Source organism: Saccopteryx bilineata, chromosome 12, assembly GCF_036850765.1.
Source record: "Saccopteryx bilineata isolate mSacBil1 chromosome 12, mSacBil1_pri_phased_curated, whole genome shotgun sequence".
Classification (NCBI taxonomy): Eukaryota; Metazoa; Chordata; class Mammalia; order Chiroptera; family Emballonuridae; genus Saccopteryx; species Saccopteryx bilineata.
In genome coordinates, this window is record NC_089501.1 from 25,050,581 (window position 1) to 25,072,079 (window position 21,499).

The window sequence follows — 21,499 nt, forward strand, 5'->3', positions numbered from 1 at the left end:
AATGAAATTGAAGCAGTAAAAAACAAACAAAGAAACAAAACCTTCCAACAAACCAAAGTCCTATACTGGATGACTTCACAGGTAAATTTTACCAAACATTAAAAAAAAAACCTAACAACTATCTTTAAACTGTTTCAAAAAATTCAAGAGGAGACAAAACTTCAAACCTCTTTTACGAGGCCAGCATTATCCTAATTACAAAATCAGATAAAGATACATGCAAAGAAAGAATACTATAGGCCAATACCCCTGATAAACACAGATGCTAAAATCCTGAATACAATATTAGTAAACAAAATGCAGCAACACGTAAAATTATTATATACCAAGGTCAAATGGGATTTATGGCAGGGACGGAAGGTTGGTTAATATTTGCAAATCAATAATCATGATATATCACATAAGCAAAATGAAGGATAAAAAAGTCACATGATTGTGTAGATAAATGCAGGAAAGCATTTGTTAAAATTCAGCACTCAACACTCAACAAAGTTGGAATAGAAGGAACACAGCTCAAGATGATAAAGGCCATATATGACAGATCCATAGCCATCATCATACTTAATGGGAAAAAATTAAAAATATTTCCCTTAAGATCAAGAACAAGATAGGAATGTCCACTTTTACCATTCTTAGTCAATATAGTACTGGAAGTACTAGCCACAGCCATCAGAGAAGAAGATAAAACCATCTAAATTGAAAAGGAGGATGTAAAAGCTGTCATTTTCCAAAGATGACATAATATTGTACATAGAGAACCTTAAAGATTCCACCAAAAACCTGCTATATCTAATAAATAAATTCAGTAAATAGCAGGATACAAAATTAATAAATGCTATCAGTAGCATTTTTATACTCCAATAATGAACTATCAGAAATAAAAATTTAAAAAAATCGATTTACTATTACAAACAAACAAAAACAACACACACACACACACCAAAAAAAAAAAAAAAAAAAAAAAAAAAAAAAAAAACACAACAAAAAAAACCCCACCAAATAAGTTACCAGGGAGTAAATGTAACCAAGGAAATGAAAGATTTGCACTTAGGAAATTATAGGCTATTGAAGAAAGAAATGGAGAAAGATACCAATAAGTGTAAGCATCCATCATGTTCATGGATTGGAAAAAATTACATCATTAAAATCTCATATTTCTCAATGAAATCTATAGATTCAGTGTAATTCCTATTAAAATTCTAATGGCCTATTTTACAGATCTAGAACAAATATTCCAAAAATTTAAATGGAACCAATGAAGAACCCCAAATAGCTTCAGCAATCTTGAGGACAAAGAATAAAGTTGAAGATATCACAATACTTGATACCAAACTAACTACAAGGCTACTGTAATTAAAACAGCCTAATACTGGCATCAAAACAAACACGTGGATCAATGAAACAGAACAGAGAACCCAGAAATAAACTCATGACTTTATGATCAATTAATGTTTGACAAAGAACACAAGAGAGTACAATGAGGTAAAGATAGTCTCTTCAATAAATGGTGTTGGGAAAATTGTACAGGTACATGCAAAAAACAACCACAAAAAAAGATTCTAGACCACATCCTTATACCATACACAAGAATAAACTTAAAATGGATAAAAGTATTAAATGTTTAAATTATGAAACTAAAAAGTCTATAAGAAAACATAGGTAGTAAAATCTCAGACATCTCTTGTAGCAACATTTTTGTCAATATATCTCCTCAGGCAAGGGAAACAAAGGAAAAATAAACTATGGGACTACATCAAACTAAAAAGCTTTTACACAGCAGAAGAAACCATAAAAAAATGAAAAAGAAACCCACTGAATGGGAGAATATTTGCCAGTAATACACCTAATAAGGGGTTAATTTCCAAAATATATGAAGAACTTCTGCAACTCAACACCAGGAATACAAACATCCCAATTAAAAAAGTGGGTAAAGGACCCAAAAGACAGTTCTTGAAAGAGGACCTACTGATGGCTAAAAGACATATGAGGCCCTGGCTGGTTGGCTCAGTGGTAGAGCATCGGCCTGGTGTGCGGAAGTCCCAGGTTCGATTCCTGGCCAGGGCACACAGGAGAGGCGCCCATCTGCTTCTCGACCCCTCCCCCTCTCCTTCCTCTCTGTCTCTCTCTTCCCCTCCTGCAGTTGAGGCTCCATTGGAGCAAAAGATGGCCCGGGCACTGGGGATGGCTCCTTGACCTCTGCCCCAGGTGCTAGAGTGCCTCTGGTCATGACAGAGCTACACCCCAAGATGGGCAGAGCATCGCCCCCTGGTGGGCATGCTGGGTGCATCCTGGTCTGGTGCATGCAGGAGTCTGTCTGACTGCCTCCCGTTTCCAGCTTCAGAAAAATACCAAAAAAAAAAAAAAAAAAAAAAAAAAAAGACATATGAAAAATGCTCATTGTCACTAATCATCAGAGAAACAAAGTGAAACCACAATGATCATTTCAAAGCACAGAGGTTGCTGGTTCGATTCCTACTCAGGGCACATACAGTAACAGCTCGATGATCCTGTCTGTCTCTCTTCTTCCTCTCTTGCTGAAGTCAATAAATAAAAAAAATTTTAAAAATCACAATGAGATATCATCTCACATGTCAGAATAGCTATCATCAATAAATCAACAAGCAAGTGCTCGTGAGGATGTGGGAAAAAGGGAACCCTCATGCACTGTTGGTGGGAATGCAGTCTCGTGCAGCCATTGTGGAAAACAGTGTGGAGTTTTCTCAAAATATTAAAAATGGAATAGCCTTTTGACCCAGTGATCCCACTTCTGGGAATATATCTTAAGAAAAATGAGACACTAATTCAAAGGAATACAGGTTGGGGCAAAAGTAGGTTTATAGTTATTCATATAGAAAATATTATAATATTAATAATATAAGAATAGACACTGTTCCATGTACTCACAACTGTAAACCTATTTTCCCCACCCTGTATATGTACTCCTATGTTCATTGCAACATTCTTTTTCTATTTCTTTTTTTTTTTTTTAACAGAGACAGACAGTGAGAGAGAGGGATAGATAGGGACAGACAGATGGAAATGGAGAGAGATGAGAAGCATCAATCATTAGTTTTTCGTTGCGAGACCTTAGCTGTTCCTTGATTACTTTCTCATATGTGCCTTGACTGTGGGGCTACAGCAGATCGAGTAACCCCTTGCTCAAGCCAGCGACCTTGGGTCCAAACCGGTGAGCCTTGCTCAAACCAGATGAGCCCTCGGGGTCTCGAACCTGGGTCTTCCGCATCCCAGTCTGACGCTCTATCCACTGCGCCACCACCTGGTCAGGCCATTGCAACATTTTTTACAATAACCAATATCTGGAAACAGCCCAAGTGTCTATCAGTATACGATTAGATTAAAAATGATATGTTTATATAATGGAATACTACTGGGCCATAAGAAATGGAAATCTTACCTTTTGCGGCAGCATGGATGGACCTGGAGATTATTATGCTAAGTGAAATAAGCCAGAGAAAGACAAAAACTATATGATCTCACTCATATGTGGTATCTAATGAACAAAATAAACTGACGAATAAAATAGAACAGAGGCGTGGATACAGGGAACAGACAGACAGCTGTCAGAAAGGAGGGGGTTTGGAAAACTGGATGAATGAAGGTGAAAGGATTAAGCAAAAAATTATCTATGTATAGATAGATTTATAGATATATAAGACGGACACAGACAACAGTGTGGTGATAGCCAGGGAGAGAGGGAGGTGGGGGGAGTTAGAAGTGGGAAAAAGGGGGATTTTGTAGGCAGAAAGAGTATTTTGGGAGACAATGGGTACATTAGGCAGTGTGCATATAATGTTTAGTTGTGCGGTATACTGGAATCCTGTGTAGTTTTGCAAAACAATGTCACCCCAATGAATTCAATAATAAAAAAAAAATAATAAGGTCAATGTGCTGAGAAATGGGCTTTTCTTTATCCAGTGGCTAATTCTGTATTCCTTAAGATGAGCAAAGATCTGCTCAGCAAATAAGATACTTGTGATAATGAGAGTACTACACACAGGAAAAAACTGCCCTTTTGTTTTGAATAAAGATTTGATTAACTGAATTGCATTACAGGCGCATTGCATAAAAACATTTCAAGGGCAAAATTCTTCCTCATTACACACTAGTGAAGATCCAAATTTCAATGACTAATTCAAGTGCCAATGCAAAAATGTGCTCCCGAATATTCTGCAGGTTATTATGAAAAACTTACCTAAGATCCTTGTGAATAGAGAGCGGAGAGGAATGTGCCTAGGTGTCAACAGCCTCCATTCATCCTGCTACTCCACAGCTTTCAGGCCTGGGCTCTGCACTGGCACGGAAGGCAGCCCCAGGGAAGCTTTTATTACCGTTTCCATTGTTGGACTGACTGCTGATGAACACAGAAACTCAAGCTCCCCACCACTCCCCAGAATACAAAATAATACACAATAAAAAGAGAAATGGTAATGAAATAAATTTTTTTTTTTTTTTTTTGCATTTTTCTGAAGCTGGAAACAGGGAGAGACAGACAGACTCCCGCAATCGCCCAACCGGGATCCACCTGGCACGCCCACCAGGGAGCGATGCTCTGCCCATCCTGGGCGTCGCCATGTTGCGACCAGAGCCACTCTAGCACCTGAGGTAGAGGCTACAGAGCCATCCCCAGCGCCCGGGCCATCTTTGCTCTAATGGAGCCTTGGCTTCGGGAGGGGAAGAGAGAGACAGAGAGGAAGGCGCGGCAGAGGGGTGGAGAAGCAAATGGGCGCTTCTCCTGTGTGCCCTGGCCGGGAATCGAATCCGGGATGAAATAAATTTTAAAAGAAAAAGAAACATTTAAAAAGTATCAAAGAGAAAGCACAGTATTGATTATTTGATTAAATACTCATTGACCGGTTCAAAACCCTGGGCTTGCCTGGTCAAGGCACATATCGGAGTTGATGCTTTCTGCTCCCCCCCTTCTCTCTCTCTCTCTGTCTCTCTCTGTCTCTCTCTCTCTCTTTCTCTCTCTCCCTCTCTCCCCCCTCTCTGTAATGAATAATAAAACTTTAAATACTCATTGAGTAAGATGTCTAGTCGGACACTGTTAGGTTCCGCTCATGTGCTCTGTGTGAGCACCACTTGCTGTGTGTCAGGCTCCGAAGCACACTCTGAGCATTCTTCATGCTACCTGTCATTCCTCTCTCATATTGTCCTGAGGAGACCACCAGACTCTGTACTGACCAATACCTGCTGAGTACATTTGCCAGACTTTACAAGACTATTTCTGCTCGAGAGTGGAGGAGAATTGCTGCGCATCAGGAGCAGGTTTGCATGGGCTCCCATAGGAAGCCCTGTTCTATCTCTAGGGAAGCAGAGATTTTAGTGCTTAGTGAATGATGAAAATGTGAGTCTGAGCTTTGCATCTCAGGTTATTTCTAAATTGCTCAATCTCTAAAGAAATTAAGATTCCCAGGCCCAGGTCCATTGCTGCTCAAGGATAAGATCCCAGACATTGTGTCTGTATTATTTTTCTCCAGCCCAAACTGGGAGGGTCAATTTTAGTCCCTAAGGACTTGCATTAAACAGATCACTTATTCTTTTTTTTTTTCTCTCTGCATGAAAATAGGTTTATTCAACCCAACACAAGGAAATCCATACGAGGCAACTGTTTAAAGAACTTTTCCTTTCAGTATAGTGAGTGGCTGGCTATTGTGGGGGATCTTTACTATGACTGAAATAAATTTGTAGCAACACTGATCTTGGATCTGATCTGGAGGGGATATGGTTTTGTAACCATATTGAGTCTAAAACATATTCATTCATCTGTTCTTCATCCATTCATTCAACCAATATTTTTGAGCTCCTATAATGTGCCAGCCACTGTTTTCAGCAGTGGGAAAAAAAGAGTGGACAAATCTCTGTTCTTGTGATGTTTTCTTTTTAGAAGGGATGAGGACCAGGGGGAAAAGCCAGTAGACAAGGGAACAAATAAATAAACATAATTTTATGTGTTGGTAAGAAACGAGAGAAAAATAAAATAGCTGTTGTGATCATTCATGGGGCAGGAGCCTTTGATTGTGTGGACAGGAAAGGCTTTGCTAAAAGAAGCAGTGTGTTAGTTGATGAATTGCAGAACTTTCCATCTATAAGAGGTCTGAGATGCAAGTGGTTCCCACTGGACAGAGAAATTCAGAGGTCCTAAAAGATGTGAATGAATGTCTCACATGGGAATGATCTTTCTTTTCTTTCTTTCTTTTTCTTTCTTTCTTTCTTTCTTTCTTTCTTTCTTTCTTTCTTTCTTTCTTTCTCTCTCTCTCTCTCTCTCTCTCTCTCTCTCTCTCTTAGACAGACAGGAAGGGCGAGAGGTGAGAAGCATCAACTTTTAGCACTTTAGTTGTTCATTGATTGCTTTCTCATACCTGCCTTGACTGGGTGGGGGAGGCCTCCAGCTGAACCAATGACTCCTTGCTCAAGCCAGCAACCTTAGGCTCATACTTATGATCCCACCTTCAAGCTGGCAATTCAGCACTCAAACTGGTGAACTCATACTCAAGCCAGTGACCTTGGGGCTTCAAACCTGGGTCCTCAGCATCCCAGGCAGATGCTCCAGACACTGCACCACCAACTGGTCAGTCTAATGAATGAACTTCTTATGTGTGAGGAACAGAAACAAAGCCATGGAGGCTATAATACTGTGAGCCTGGGTATGGATGATGTGAAGTAAACACAGAAGACATGCCTTGGCCAGATTGTGTAGGATCTTGAAAACTATGGGACTTTGTTTGTGTTTTATTCTAAGTTCATGAGAACCCATTAGATGATTTTGAAACTAATATTTGTTTGATACTATGTTACTTCATGTGCTGTTTGAAAAACAGAGATTAGGGAGACAAGAGTTGGAAGAAAGCCATACTTCTAGTCAAAGACTCCACAGCAGACTTTGTCACGGTCAGTTTCCATAATTCTCAAACTCTGAAGGAGACCACTAAGGCTTCTTCCTCACTTGCTCTTATTTGTTATGGGCCAAGGTCCCTGAAGAGGTAAAACTTGGGATCAATTACACTGTTAGTCTGGCTGACACCTTGGTTAGTTGAATAAGGTAAATGTAACTCTAGGGATAATAACAGAAGAACACCACTTCTGCTTAATTTTTTAACTTCTTTGAGTTCCACAGGATGACCATAGTGCTTTATAATAATTGCTTGTATGCAATTGATCAGAAGATGAATTTTAAATTTTCATTGACATTCCAATTTCTAAAGGTAGTTCAACAAGAAGGACCTCCCAGTTCTTGGAGCATATAGTTACCTATTAAATTACAACTTCCTGTGTAGTTTTAAATACTTATGTTAATATTTCCTTTTATAATAAAGCAAATTAATATTATGTCTTTGTATATTATTTGTATAAAACAAGAAAAATTAAAAGTGCTCAAAAATGAAAGATCTCACGTATTTTAGGAATTACTTTGGTATTGACATGCAGGTGGCTTCAGGACTAATACTAAGTGAAGAACAACACCATGTACAGGTATCACTGGTGTTGCAATTACTTTGAGGTCTAAAAAGACAACAAACATCTATACTAGAAAGCAGATTCTGGGTAGAAATCAGTGAAAATAATTATTATTTCAGGATTAAATAAATTGAGTGAAATAAGGAATTTTGCTCTTAGGATGAGAATATATCATTTTCTTTAAAATGTATGTTCTAAACGCCAAATCCTTAGCATTATTATAATTGCAAATTACCAATTTTAATTCTTATGAAAATTGAAATAATCTTCTGAATGCTGTTTTAGTTTAGCCACATCTATGTATTTTATTTTGTTTAATAATTCTTGAAAGAATAAAAATTTTTGATGAGTTTTATTATGCTACAAGGTATTTAAAAAATTCTACTTGAACAAAACATGGTGGAGTTTAAATTTAAAATATAGAAATGGAATTTAAAGTGTAAAGAGCCTTCAAATATTTGATCACTTCTAATAAGTCTCTTCTATATTATATAACCTACTAAAGTTTAGTGTCTGCAAGTTTTTTTCAACTGCATTTGATTTTGTCAAACTGGATGGGTACAGTTAAGAAGATAACTTATTTGGGGCTTTGTAATCAAAATGAAATCAGATTCAAACAAATCAGATAGAAATAAGTTTAATTAAGAATAAATATAATACATATTTTTAAATTGCTCATACAACTTTTCTTTAAAATTTATTACTGAACATGAACAACTAAACTTGAATTACAAAATAGAAAATTAGGTTGTTGGAACAAGCATTCTATCTTAATCTGGTAACTTTTTTCTCTTCTCATGATGCTTTGTCTTAAAATATGTTTAGCAATAGTATTATCTTCATTAAGTCAATCATTCCCCATTGGGTTGTCCACCATAGCTATATTTGGGGGAAATGAATTAATTTCTAATTTAGAATGACTGTAGCCTTTAGCTATAAATGTTGATATCTCAATGTGTCTTTAGTGAAGGTGCTGGTCTTCTTCTGCTTGTCTCTTGAAACAGGATGCGTTTGTGGTAGGGCTGGTTTATTGGTGGTCTTGTGGGGATGTGACAAAGAAGCCCAGCCACTCCTTTTGGTTCCTGGCACATGGTGCCTTCTTCTCCTCCTCTCACCAGTCTTTCACTTGACTCCAGAAACTTCAAGTGCCCATGGCTTTCATAATCACTTAGGGCCCATGTCCTTTGCCCTTCTGTGCTTGGCACTGGAAGGCACAGTGAAGACTGAAAAGTAATGAAGATTTGTTTGCTTACATAGCAGAATTATTTTAAAGCATTTTGTTACTTGTATTGATAATTTAATATGATACCTATCTTGAGAACTTAAAATTTACTACATTCTTCTTGCAGATAATCATTAGTATTTTTATGTACTTAGTGTTGTCACACATAGAAATGGAGTAGAGTACCTGTCCTCGGGAAAGTATATAGTGTTATTATGGATAGAAAGAGACAATGTTTTTGTAGAAAAAAATTAATACTTAAATTTGAACATAAGGAACTTAGGCAAATAGGTGATGTGAGAATGTAGAGGAGAATGATATCATTGCCAGACAACAAAACAGAACATTCTAGAAGAGGCAGTACTGGGGCTGGGATTTAGAAGGAGGATATGTTGGGATTAAGAGATTAGAGAGAAGATAGATCTTCCAGGCAGAGTTTCTAGAAGCAGAACCTGCAGCAGGAATTTAGTGTCAGTAATTTCTTGAGAGTGCTCACTGGAGAAACCTGTGAGAGGGAAGGAAGCAGTCAGGGTGGGGTTAGAAGCTGGGCAAAGATGCCATTCCAGGAGGCGTTGAGCCTCAGCCTGACACGTGGTTGGTCTGAAGAGAAAATTGCACCACAGAAAGGGTTTTCTCCATAAGGAATGGGCGCCAGGGATTTATGACCTGGATCAATCAGTGCCTGGCTTCAGGCTGGAGGAGTGGGAACGTACAAGTGATGTAACACTGAGAGTTCAGGGTAAGGTGGCTTTTACCCACATAGTAGCAGGGATCTGGGATGGTGCAGCTGCCAGCCACTGGATGTCAACCCCTGCTGCAGCTGAGAGATGGGTGTGCTCAGGCCTGGTAAGAGTTCTGGGCATGGTACCAACAGAATTTCCTTCATTGGTGAAATAAATGTGGTGGCACAGAATGTTAGGTGTGAGACAAGACCAGATTGCTGGGCGGTATTCATTAAGGCATATTTGTCAAGACTTCTAATTGGTAATACTTTAATAACCACTAGATATTGCTCCTTTATGCATTTTGAAGCAAAGACACCATTTTTAAAAATCTTACTTTGTAAAAAAATCCATATTATTTATTTTCTTACATATAGGATAATTTATTAAGAACAATCGATTTTGAGTCAGATGAACCTGATCTTTGACTCTGGCTTTGCCCCTTGCTGTATAAATGGCTTTGTGTGAGTTACTGAACCATGTTGAACCTCAGATTCCATCTGCCGTACGTGAATAATCATGTCTGCCTCATGCTTGCTGAGAGTATTAAATTCAGTAATCCATCTGAAGCATTCAGCACAGTGCCTGGTGCATGGTAAGTGTTCATTGAATGGTATTTATTACTCACTTTAAATGAGTAAAACTCTTATTGTTTTAATACAGAGTATTTGTGAGTATTAGTGTCTGCCGATTCCTTTTGTGGTTTATTGACCGAGCTGGGACTCAGGAGAGGTGAATGAGATGCCTTGGGCACATTTGCATTTGCTCGACCTGAGAATGAGTGCCTCTTAAATTTGTGCCTAGTGTACCTTCTTCAGCTCATCATTGAAAACTAAATCTTTATGCTAAATTAGAAAAAAAACATGCTATTGAAAACAGCATTTGGCCCTGGCTGGTTGGCTCAGTGGTAGAGAGTCGGCCTGGTGTGCGGGGGACCCCGGTTCAATTCCCGGCCAGGGCACATAGGAGAAGTGCCCATTTGCTTCTCCACCCCCCCCCTTCCTCTCTGTCTCTCTCTTCCCCTCCCGCAGCCAAGGCTCCATTGGAGCAAAGATGGCCCGGGCGCTGGGGATGGCTCCTTGGCCTCTGCCCCAGGTGCTAGAGTGGCTCTGGTTGTGGCAGAGCGACACCCCAGAGGGGCAGAGCATCGCCCCCTGGTGGGCAGAGCATCGCCTCTGGTGGGCGTGCCGGGTGGATCCCGGTCGGGCGCATGCGGGAGTCTGTCTGACTTTCTCTCCCCATTTCCAGCTTCAGAAAATACAAAAAAATAAAAAGAAAGAAAGAAAAAAAAAGAAAACAGCATTTATTGATACATTAGAACATCAATAAAATTCATTATAAATTAAAATATATCAATGAATTTATTTTAGTAATATCTCAAGGACAGCTCTAATTCCAAGTGATCTCCTATGTTTCCTGTAATAGCTTTCCAATATTCTATGAAAAACATTAGTGTTGTTATAGTTAGGATATTGGTATTTCAATTTAGTCATATTATCCTTTTATTATTGCGATGCAGATATTCGATGGAATGCAGGAGTTGGAAATACATAGGAAAATAAAAAATTACAATTCAATCAACTGGCTTATTAATTTAAAAGCAATTACTAGTAAGTTACTATATTGCAACGGATAAAAAGAAAGTGGTTTCTAAGACCGGTAATTCAACAATTGCTGCCCTAGTAGCTGAAGTCATATTTATGTGGGACAGACCTAAATCAAAGCCATCGTAAGATGTTACAGATCTTTTAATAGCTTGGCTCATGTGCTAATGAGCTTAGGACATTAGAGCTCATTTGAGAGCAGGATTCATGATTCCTTTGCTGTGTAATGTTCTTACTTCTGGCTTTGGCTCAATGACATAGCCACACACAGAGAATCACAGAGCACTCTGATAATAACAGACTAGAACATTATAATTCTTCCTTTGCCAGTATCACTCTATAATTCTTGAATCAAAAAGAACAAGGAGTTATCTTTAAAATGGAAACTTGATTTGAAATATGTTGTTTTGTGCCTTTGTCTTTTTATTGTTTTCTTCAGAACACTGAAAAATGTCACTGATGATCAAAAATCTTGAAACTTTAACAGTATTTATGGCATGATTTTAAAATACTTTTTTAAATGATGTATTTCTCTAGCTATAAGGCTTAGTGTTTGATTGAATTACCCTTAGGCAATATTAATTATAAGAGTTTGTCAGGTTTCTTCATGGCAATTTGAGGATGAAAGGGGGGGGGGAAAGGGAGGCGTTGGAAAAAGAACGGAAACTGATTTTTCAATCTACTGAAGGAGGTTCAGATTGTCAGAAGGTTGAAAGTTAGAGTTATAGATACAAGACTATTTAAGTATAAAATTAACTCTATTGCTTTACCTTCTGCCATGAATATATAACAAAAATGACAGTACAAATGGTCAGCCACCGTGGGGGTAGATGGATTTCTTGCTTTGTGGTGACCATGCTGTGAAACCTTCTATCCAGTGACTGTTTCCATAAACAATCTGTGGAATAGCTTTCTAGCACAAATTGAGGACGCCCATTTCAAGAAAATGCCTTTCCCTCCTCAATTGCTTTTTAAGCTTTGAACATTAATACTGACCTAGTGCACCTTTAAAAGGCCTAAATATATCACACAATGGCTCGCCCAATCAAGGTAGGTAGTCAGACACCAGCATGCTGTGCACAGTATGCTAGCTGGCCTCTCCTATAATTTAGGGTACTCCATTTAAACCTGGGTGACCATCTGGTTGCTTTATCAAGCAAGCATAGACTGGCTGCCAAAAGAGGCACAATAGCACAAAAAGTATCTTTGCATTCTACAGAAATTGTTTTGAATCACAGAATATTTGCTGTTTTTTTGATAACATCTAATTTCTACGAAAAGATATGCCTCCGTGACTTGTGCAAAAGTCAATTCACTAGGTAAATAGGACCTTAAATTCAAGGACTCATACCTTGAATTTGGTGTGTATAGCAGTATGCCAGGAAATAGCCAAAACTGCAGATACATATATGTAATATACATTTTTTTTCACGATACTTCTTTATTTTTTTAAAAAATTTCATTTTAAAGATTTACAACTTTTGTATTTGTCTGTACTCAATATGAACAGTTTGATGTTTAGTGGCAATGTGAAACCCACATTCTTTTTATATAAATAAATTTTTATTAATTTTAATAGGGTGACATCAACAAATCAGGGTACATATATTCAAAGAAAACATGTCCAGGTTATCTTGTCATTCAATTCTGTTGCATACCCATCACACAAAGTCAGATTGTGCTCCATCACCCTCTATCTAGTTTTCTTTGTGCCCCTCCCTTTCCCCTCCCCCTCTTCCTCCTCCCCCCCCCCCGCCCCCCGTAACCACCACTCTCTTGTCCATGTTTCTTAGTTTCGTTTCTATGTCCCACCAATGTATGGAATCCTGCAGTTCTTGTTTTTTTCTGACTTACTTATTTCACTCCGTATAATGTTATCAAGATCCCACTATTTTGTTGTCAGTGATCCGATGTCATCATTTCTTATAGCTGAATAGTATACCATAGTGTATATGTGCCACATCTTCTTTATCCAGTCTTCTATTTTTTTTTATAGTGATTAAAGCCTTTAAGCAAACTCTTGGCCAATACAGCAAGAATCCATAAAAGAGTAGTGTCTTTAACATGTTCACCAAGTCCAGGTTGGCCCCAACACCATGCCAAATCTCTGAAAAATGCAACCCAACCCCAGTTCAGTCTGTTAGGAGCTGTCACTAGGAGCAGGAGTCCAGGAAAAGTCCACATCCAGGAAAAGTCCGCATGGCACTGGAATTGTTGTCACAATTCTATACTTTGCAGCTCACGTCCAAGTCCCAATGACCACTGCTTCTAGCTGGTAATGATTCAGGTAGACTGGAAAAGCCATCTGCAGCATGTGTGGAAATGGAGCTTCTGTTCTCCTCTGCCTGGAGAGATGAGACCAGGTTACTTTTCCCTGGAGCTCTGCGACTGTGGCTTGGTAAAGAGAACCTTGGGATACACTAAGCTGGGTGGCAAAGGTAGATTCATAATAGAAGTTGGCAAAAGGGGGAAAGAGAGCTCTAAATTAGGAGTAGGTCTCAGGCTGAAATATGAGTGGGGCATTGAGGTAGGAGGAATAAAGGGAAACACTATATATTAAACAAAGCAGCAGAAAATAGGACTATCAACACCCACAACAGAGATCTTCGAGGGAAGAATAAAAAACCTGACTATTCAGGCAAGACATAGTTAAGTGGCCCTTGTGCAAATGAGATCAGTTTACCTGCTTCTTGGAAGAAATACCCTAGGCTGGTCCACAGTGTCATAGATGGGGCTGATGGCCCTGGGCCCCTTCAGCCTTCAGTGGCAAACCCCAGCATTCTGGGCAAGGTTAGGTCATAGGTGGCTGGAGCAGGGCTGGAAGAGACAGCCTTCCCTTAGAGGAGTGAGGGGGAAGCCTACCTTCCAGTGTCCCTGTTTCCTCACAGCAGAGACATGTAAGTCTGGCAGGCTTTAGCTCAATGACCTTTCTTTCCACTATTGAAGCAGGACCCAGATGGCATCCTATGAGACCCCTTTGGGGCATTGGAGCCTTTAAGGGTGTATCCTAAAAGCTGGTAGTTCCCCTGACCTCTATTGGGCTTTTTCTGCCTCTTTGTATCTTAAAGGCCATGCTCAGAAGATCTTGCTGAGGGGTTTGAGGATCCCCATCCACCTATATAAATCTTTTCCATATATCTGGAGCTATTTGGAAAAAGACAAAATAAAGAAGGTAGTAGTTTGCAGGAGAAAAAGATTTGTTCATCAGCATTCAAAAGAAATTAAAATTTTTTTAAAGTAAAAAGCATGATATGGTAGCCTCGTAGGAGTTCTAGGATAAGACTCCCCCGTTTAAAATTTTTTTAAATTGACCTTAAAATATTTGCTGGGTACACTTTAATAATACCTTGACTTTAAAGATTATAAGAAATACACATAATTCAAAAGGTTTGACACAATACAGTAAATGCTTTTGCTACATATGCAGGAGCATTGTCAGTTTAACCAGTTTAGGAAATCCAATAATAGAAAAATGCATACAGACAGTGAGCTATAAGATGCTTAGCAGCCTCTCCTGTTCTGACAGAGATTACTATAAATCCAGAATATGTATCCACTGTAACGTGGACATAGGACTGTTTGCCAAATGAAGGTATATGAGTAACATCCATTTGCCAAAGTTGTCGGGTAGGGATCCTTGAGGGTTAACTCCAAATGAAGGGGCAAATTGTATTATAGGACCCCTTGGACAGGATTTCCCAATCTGCCGTGCAGCTTCCCAAGAAAGTTGAAACTGTTTACACAGGGCTGCAGCGTTCTGGTGATGAATAGTATGAGACTAAATTGCTCGATCTGTCATGGTTGCTCCAAATAATTTTCTTTTGGGTAGCTTGATCAACAAGGGCATTCCTAGGCCCTGGCCAGTTGGCTCAGTGGTAGAGCATTGGCCTGGCATGCAGGGGTCCCAGGTTTGATTCCCAGCCAAGGCACACAGGAGAAGCACCCATCTGCTTCTTCACTCCTCCTCTTCTCCTTCCTCTCTGTCTCTCTCTTCCCCTCCCACAGCCAAGGCTCCATTGGAGCAAAGTTGGGCCAGGTGCTGAGGATGGCTCCAAGGCCTCTGCCTCAGGTGCTAGGATGGCTTTGGTTGCAATAGAGCAAAACCCCAGATGGGCAGAGCACCGCCCCCTGTAGGCGTGCCGGGTGGATCCCAGTCAGGCGCATGCAGGAGTCTGTCTGACTGCCTCCCCATTTCCAACTTCAGGAAATAAATAAATAAATAAATAAATAAATAAATAAATAAATAAATAATAAAAAGAAATAAAAGAAAAAGAGGGCATTTCCTGTGCTAAAGCTCCAGGGAGCATGGAGTGAGCTCGAGTATGTCCTATAAAACATGGAGCTCTATGTTGACATACAAGTCTTTGAAGAAGGAGGAACTGATGAAGTAGTTCATCAGCATTTGTCCCTAAGACAGCAGTCTTTATAGTGGAAACACCATAAGTAAATATTTGCTGTCTGTATATAGATTAAAAGGGGAATATGGCAAGTGCTGAAAAGCCACGATAATGGTATATAATTTCTAATATATATTTTACTTAAAGACTTTGATAGGACATGAGGTAAGAAAAACATTATTTTGATTAAAATATATTCAAACTTACAATGGGATGGAACTGAAAGTTTACGAGTAATTTTGAGATTAACTCCTAACAAAGTTACTATATTTTCTAGGATATTAATTCACACTTTTCTGCCAATACTATAATGTCTTGGAATAGTTTGTTAAGCACTATCTTATACTCATTGATTTTCAGAAAAATGAATCAATTAGAAAAACTAGTAGAAATGAGCCTGTAGAATCACTGTTTTATCCATCCATCCATCCATCCATCCATCCATCCATCCATCCATGCAATAGATATTTATTAACTCAGTGGACTAAATATTTTGTTGTTAATCTTGAACATAATGATTAATAAAAGAGGCATTGTATCTGCCTCACAGGCAACTGAGAACCCATTTTTAAAGTAAAGAGCAAAAAAGGACCAAAGAAGAGAAAAACTCATGGACATGGATAATAGTGTAGTGATTGCAGTGGGGGAGACGGAGGACAGTATAGGGCAGATAAATGGTGATGAACAAAGATTTTACTTGGGGGGTGAACACACAATACAGTGTACAGAGATGAGTTGTAGAATTGGGCACCTGAAACTTGTATAATTATGTTGCCCAGTGTCACCCAATGAATTTAATGAAAAAAAAGTAATAAATAGCATACATAGTAAGCTAAGTACAATAAATTAAACAAGATGTTGTAGAAGCATACAATAGAAAAATGAGATTTTTATATATTTATAAACACACACACCGTATTTTTCATTCCATAAGATGCACCTGACAATAAGACACACCTAGGGTTTTAAAAAGAAAATAAGAAAAAAAGTATTCTGAACCAAATGGTGTGTTAAAATATTTAATAAAATACCGTATTTTTCACTCCATAAGATGCACGGGCATTTTCGCCTCCACTTTTGGGGGGAAAAAGTACATCTTATGGAGAGAAAAATACGGTATATATCTATATGTATAATCTATATCATTATCTATATGTATCGATAGAGATCTCTATCTATGCATGCATATATATAAATAGAGATATAGTATTTTTGTGTGACAGAGACAGAGAGAGAGACAGGGATAGGGACAGACAGGAAGGGAAAGAGATAAGAGGAATCTATTCTTTGTTGTGGCTTCTTAGTTGTTCATTGACTGCTTTCTCATATGTGCCTTGACCAACGGACTACAGAAGAGCAAGTGACCCTTGCTCAAGCTAGCAACCTTGGGCTCAAGCCAGCAACCTTGGACCTCAAGCCAATGACCTTTGGGTTCAAGCCAGCGACTATGGGGTCATGTCTATGATCCCATGCTCAAGCCAGCAACCCCTTGCTCTAGCTGGTGAGCCCTGCGCTCAAGCTTGATGAACCCAACTCAAGCCAGTGACCTAGGTTCTGTGCATCCCAGTCCAATGCTCTGTCCATGCACCACCCCAATCCAATGATCTATACACTGTGCCACTGCCTGGTCAGGCTACAAGAGATTCTTAAAGTACTTAAGGAAGACTTCCTGGAGGAGTTAGCAAGGAATCTGAGATTTTAGGGATGAGGACAAATTCAAACAAGTAGAGTTTGCAAAAGGGTTAATGGGTGGATGGGGCTGATTGTTTTAGGCAAAAAATTTAGCACTTAGTTTATAAGTGAAGTCTTAGGTAAGAAAATGTATGACTTGTTACGTGACCTGAAAGCAGTTTGGAACACTTGGAATATAAAGTGTGGGGTCAATGATAGAGGAGAAGGAGGAGGCAGGGATCAGAGGGGTTGAGTGAGGAGAAAGAAGGTGAAATGGTAAGTAAGATCTGATTGTGAACTTTATGAGCTTGTAGAGTTTTAGGGACATTCCTCTGCTGGCAGTGAGGAATATGGAGCAGAGCAGTCAGAACAGGAAATGTCAGTAAGAGGCTATTGAAGTAAGTGAAGATATTGATGATGATGATGTGAACTATGATGGTGGCAATGGAGATGGATGGGATGAATGGACTGAGACTTTAATAATTCAACTCAAAAGATCTTGGGAACTGGTTAGAAATAGAGTATGTGGAAGAAAAAGAAATCATGACTCAGATTTCTAAGTTGTTTAAAGGAAATATGAAAAGACAGATGTTGAAAGGAAACAAGAATTTCCTCTTAGATTTTATTTTTCATTCCTAATGCCTGATAAGACATCCACACACAAGTATCTAAACAGTACTTGAATAGAGTTAAAGTTCAAGGAAGATCTCTAGCTGGTAATAATGACTTGGAAAATTTCAGCACATGAATAGTGATAGGAACCCAAGAAAATGGGTGATATTGCCCAGGACAGTGTGTGTAGTGAAAGGAGGGAGTAGCAGGAACACTGGAAAACCTCAGAATGGGAGAAGAGATGCTTAGCTTGAGAGTGGATACTGCAGTTCAACTTTTTTCTTTGGGAGAAGCATCATGATAAATGAATAAAATTAAATGTTGTACAATGTGAATACCATTGACTTTTGTGAGGGATGTGTTTTGGGACCTTCAAATCTGTAGATATCATTTTAGTACATATGAATCCCAAGAAATTCTGAGACGCTTAAGTTTGTGGTTCTGTGTGGAAAAATCTACAGATATAGCACTTGTGAAACTAATTCATACAGTGGTCCTATGACCCAATAATCTATTTATTTCTGTCCTTCAAATGGGGATTCCCCCTATAATAAAGCAAAACTATTATGGGTTATCAATTAGAAGACATATCTATATTTGGCTACCTTCTCTTGTTTGAATGTACTACAGATGCATTAATTCTGGTGATATCATTGATGAATGCCTTTTCTGGCCGGTAACTTTTTCCTCTCTGATTACCTTTGGTTAGGAGGAATGTAACATGGCTACACGATCAAAATCAGGCCTCTTATTTTAATGTTCTAATTTTCTTTTTCTTTTGTAAGAGAGAGAGATTCTTAAACTATATGAACTAAATTGTACTTATGCTGATTATATACTGGTTCATTAGCTTCAGTGATGTTTTCAGCCTCTGTTACCTCAGAGGAGTGATTATATATATGTTGCATTTCACCTGAATTAGGTTTCTGTTGAGACCAATGTTTTCTGAGCATATGTCCTCACTTCGCAAAAGTTAATTTATTTTCAACCTCTAGTTTACCACTGCTTTGATAAATGTTTTATAGCAGAGGAGAATGCATTGAAACAATTTCCAGACTTTTTAAATTTTTGTTTGCCTCAGAGACTATGGTTGATTTATTTCCTTTCTAGATTGAAACTACTACAAAATCAATGTTTTACTTTTAAATGAATTTAAAATGTATACATTACAGCTAAGTAGCTTCAGCATTATTAGTTGTCTTTCTTTGAAAGGAACTTTGTTGTTGGTTTTTTCTTTAAAAAAACATTAAAGACATCATTCCCTGAGTTACCCCTTTTTTTTCATTTGTTTATAGTGATTTTTTGATAATTCTCAAAATTTGGAAGCAACCATGTGTCCTTCAATATGTGAATAGATAAATACATTACAGTAACAATAGAATGTTAATGTCAAAAAGTGGGCTATCAAGTCATGAAAAGGTATGGAAGAACCTTAGATGCATATTGCTATAAAAAAAGTCAATCTGGAAGGTTACTGAATGATTCCAAAGGTATGACATTCTAAAAAAGGCAAAGCTATGAATACAGTAAAAATACCAGTGGGTGAGTTGTAGGGAGGAGAAGGCAGTGTTGAATAAGAGTACAGAATTTTTAGGGCAGTGAAACTATTTTTGTATGATTTTGTAATGATGGCTATGTCTCATTATACACATTCAAAACCCATAGGACGTAAAACAAAAACAGTGAACCCTAATGCCAACTATGAGTTTTTGGTGATACTGATGGGTCAATGTAAATTCAGAAATTCACCATTCTGCCTTACCTTTGATGGTGCAGTTGATAAAGTGTACACCAGGTATGTCAAGGTTGCTGATTTAAAACCGTGGGCTTGCTTGGTCAAGGCACATACCTACTCCTCCCCCACCACCTTTCTCTCTCTCTCTCTCTCTAAAAATCAATCAATAAATTTCTTTAAAAACAATTACCATTTTGGTGCAGGAAGTTGACAGCAGGGAAAATTGTGGAATAGAATTTGGGAGATCTTATTTTCTGAAAACCTAAAACTGTTTTTTAAAAATCTACTAATTAAAACAAAACAAAATTCTATTCTAAATAGCTCACTACCTGAAGCAGCAATGACAATCACTTTTTGGCAAACTTCAAGTACAAAATCCAGACATTCACATCTGTACCTGAGGCATCAGGCAACACTGAGGATGTCCGAGAAAGAGCACAATAATCAATGGGATATGAGTTAATTTAGCTGTGAGCTCTCCACTATTTATTTTTTGTTGAGACAAAACCCATCCAAAAGGAATGTTATGGGTGTGTTCAAGCCAGGTTGCTTTTTCTTCCTTATTGTAATTTATCATTTCATCGTCCTTTTATTCCTCTTAACACATTCAGGTCGTAACATATTATCCTCTAGGTCTGAGTATGAGACAGTGCAGGCTGGTCAGAGGAAGACACAGATTCTCTTCTTGGGAGTGTCAGGCATCCAAGCCTGCCCTGCATGGGACTGTAGGCGAACCCAACCCTGTGTGTCTGCCAAGAGAGGTCTGCCATGGACCACACACAACCTGACACAAAGTGTTTGCAGCAGAAAGTTCTCAGCAGAAACAGGAATGGGGCATGAATATATAGCCTTGGGTTGTTTGGTTCTTAACAGCTGTTCCTGACCGTGCTGCCAACATGGCCTCCAGAGCGGAAGTTATCACTTTAACTGTATTTGTCCCTTCCTCTCTCTTAACTCATCTGACAGCTTTTCTCACTTCTTGCTCTCTAGGTTGCCATTTTGCATTTGCTTGACCATGACTGCAATGTGGCCTCCTGTGAGGTTTCTTCAGTACTCTTTACACTGTCTCCATACGCCTTACTTACTTGACTTTCTTCAGAGTAAACAAGTTCCTTGAGCCTAAGATAAACCTCTATTTTCTTGCTGTCAGAACTCAAACTAAATTGTTGGCACCAGTTCTGCAAAGTGGCCCAATGCACTTTATTAATTGAACACAAAATGGTTGGCAAGGGAGGGATTGGTTTTGAACAAGCTCTGAATTGTTCATTTGTTTGAGGAAGATAAACTTTATCATTTGTCCTAGGTGTCTTAAGATTGGCTTCAGAGGTTGAAGAAAGGCTTGGTTCCATTTGATGTTTTTTATCACGTACTGCATTAACTGGAACCCAATGTGAGAATCACATTTTCTTCATCTAATTCATCCTCAAAGAAATCTTACTTGCTACAGTCAGAACTTGAGCTTGCCATTAGCAGGGACACTGTGAGGAAGGCTAGGTCAGCAGTGTTGAGGACGCCTGCCCTGCTCTATTCCCTGAGTTACTCTTTAAGAGGAGTATGAGTAGCAAGCCTGAATAGCTAACTAACTGTCTCAGATGTTAACTAAACAATTTGGAGATTCAAAGCAGGGCTTGAGGAGAATTGCCAATGAATATTTGTAATGAATTCTAAAGCTGCTTGTGAATAGTTGAAAATTCAAACATTGAGTCTCTGTATGCCAAGAATCCAATTATTCTTTCATCATTTTTCTTCCCTGACCATCTACTCTGTGTCTTAAGCACAGACACTGAATAAAAACAGACTTGTCCTTTCTTTAAAGACACGTGCAGTCTATGGAAAAACAGACTTTAAATAACCAAGCTAATTTAGATGTAATTCAACATGAGGTTAGATAAGGAATGAGATTCTTGGTAGTATCTCATGAAAGAATGTGATCTTTGGGACAGTTGTCAGGAGACACTTCTCTGAGAGAGTGGCTCTTGGAAGACTGAGTAGGTGCTAGGCGGGCAAAGTGGGTTGGGACAGAGGGATGAGGAAGGTGTTTAAAAGGAGATCCACATAAA

At 38.6% G+C, this 21,499-nt stretch overlaps 1 protein-coding gene and 1 pseudogene across 3 annotated transcripts in view; one reads left to right on the forward strand and one right to left on the reverse strand.

Annotated features, from left to right (window-relative positions):
• Positions 1-21,499, forward strand: part of LAMA2 (laminin subunit alpha 2) — a 660,268-nt gene that overhangs the window by 77,259 nt on the left and 561,510 nt on the right. The gene's annotated exons all lie outside the window — the stretch shown is intronic.
• Positions 19,926-20,906, reverse strand: LOC136316416 (developmental pluripotency-associated protein 2-like; annotated as a pseudogene).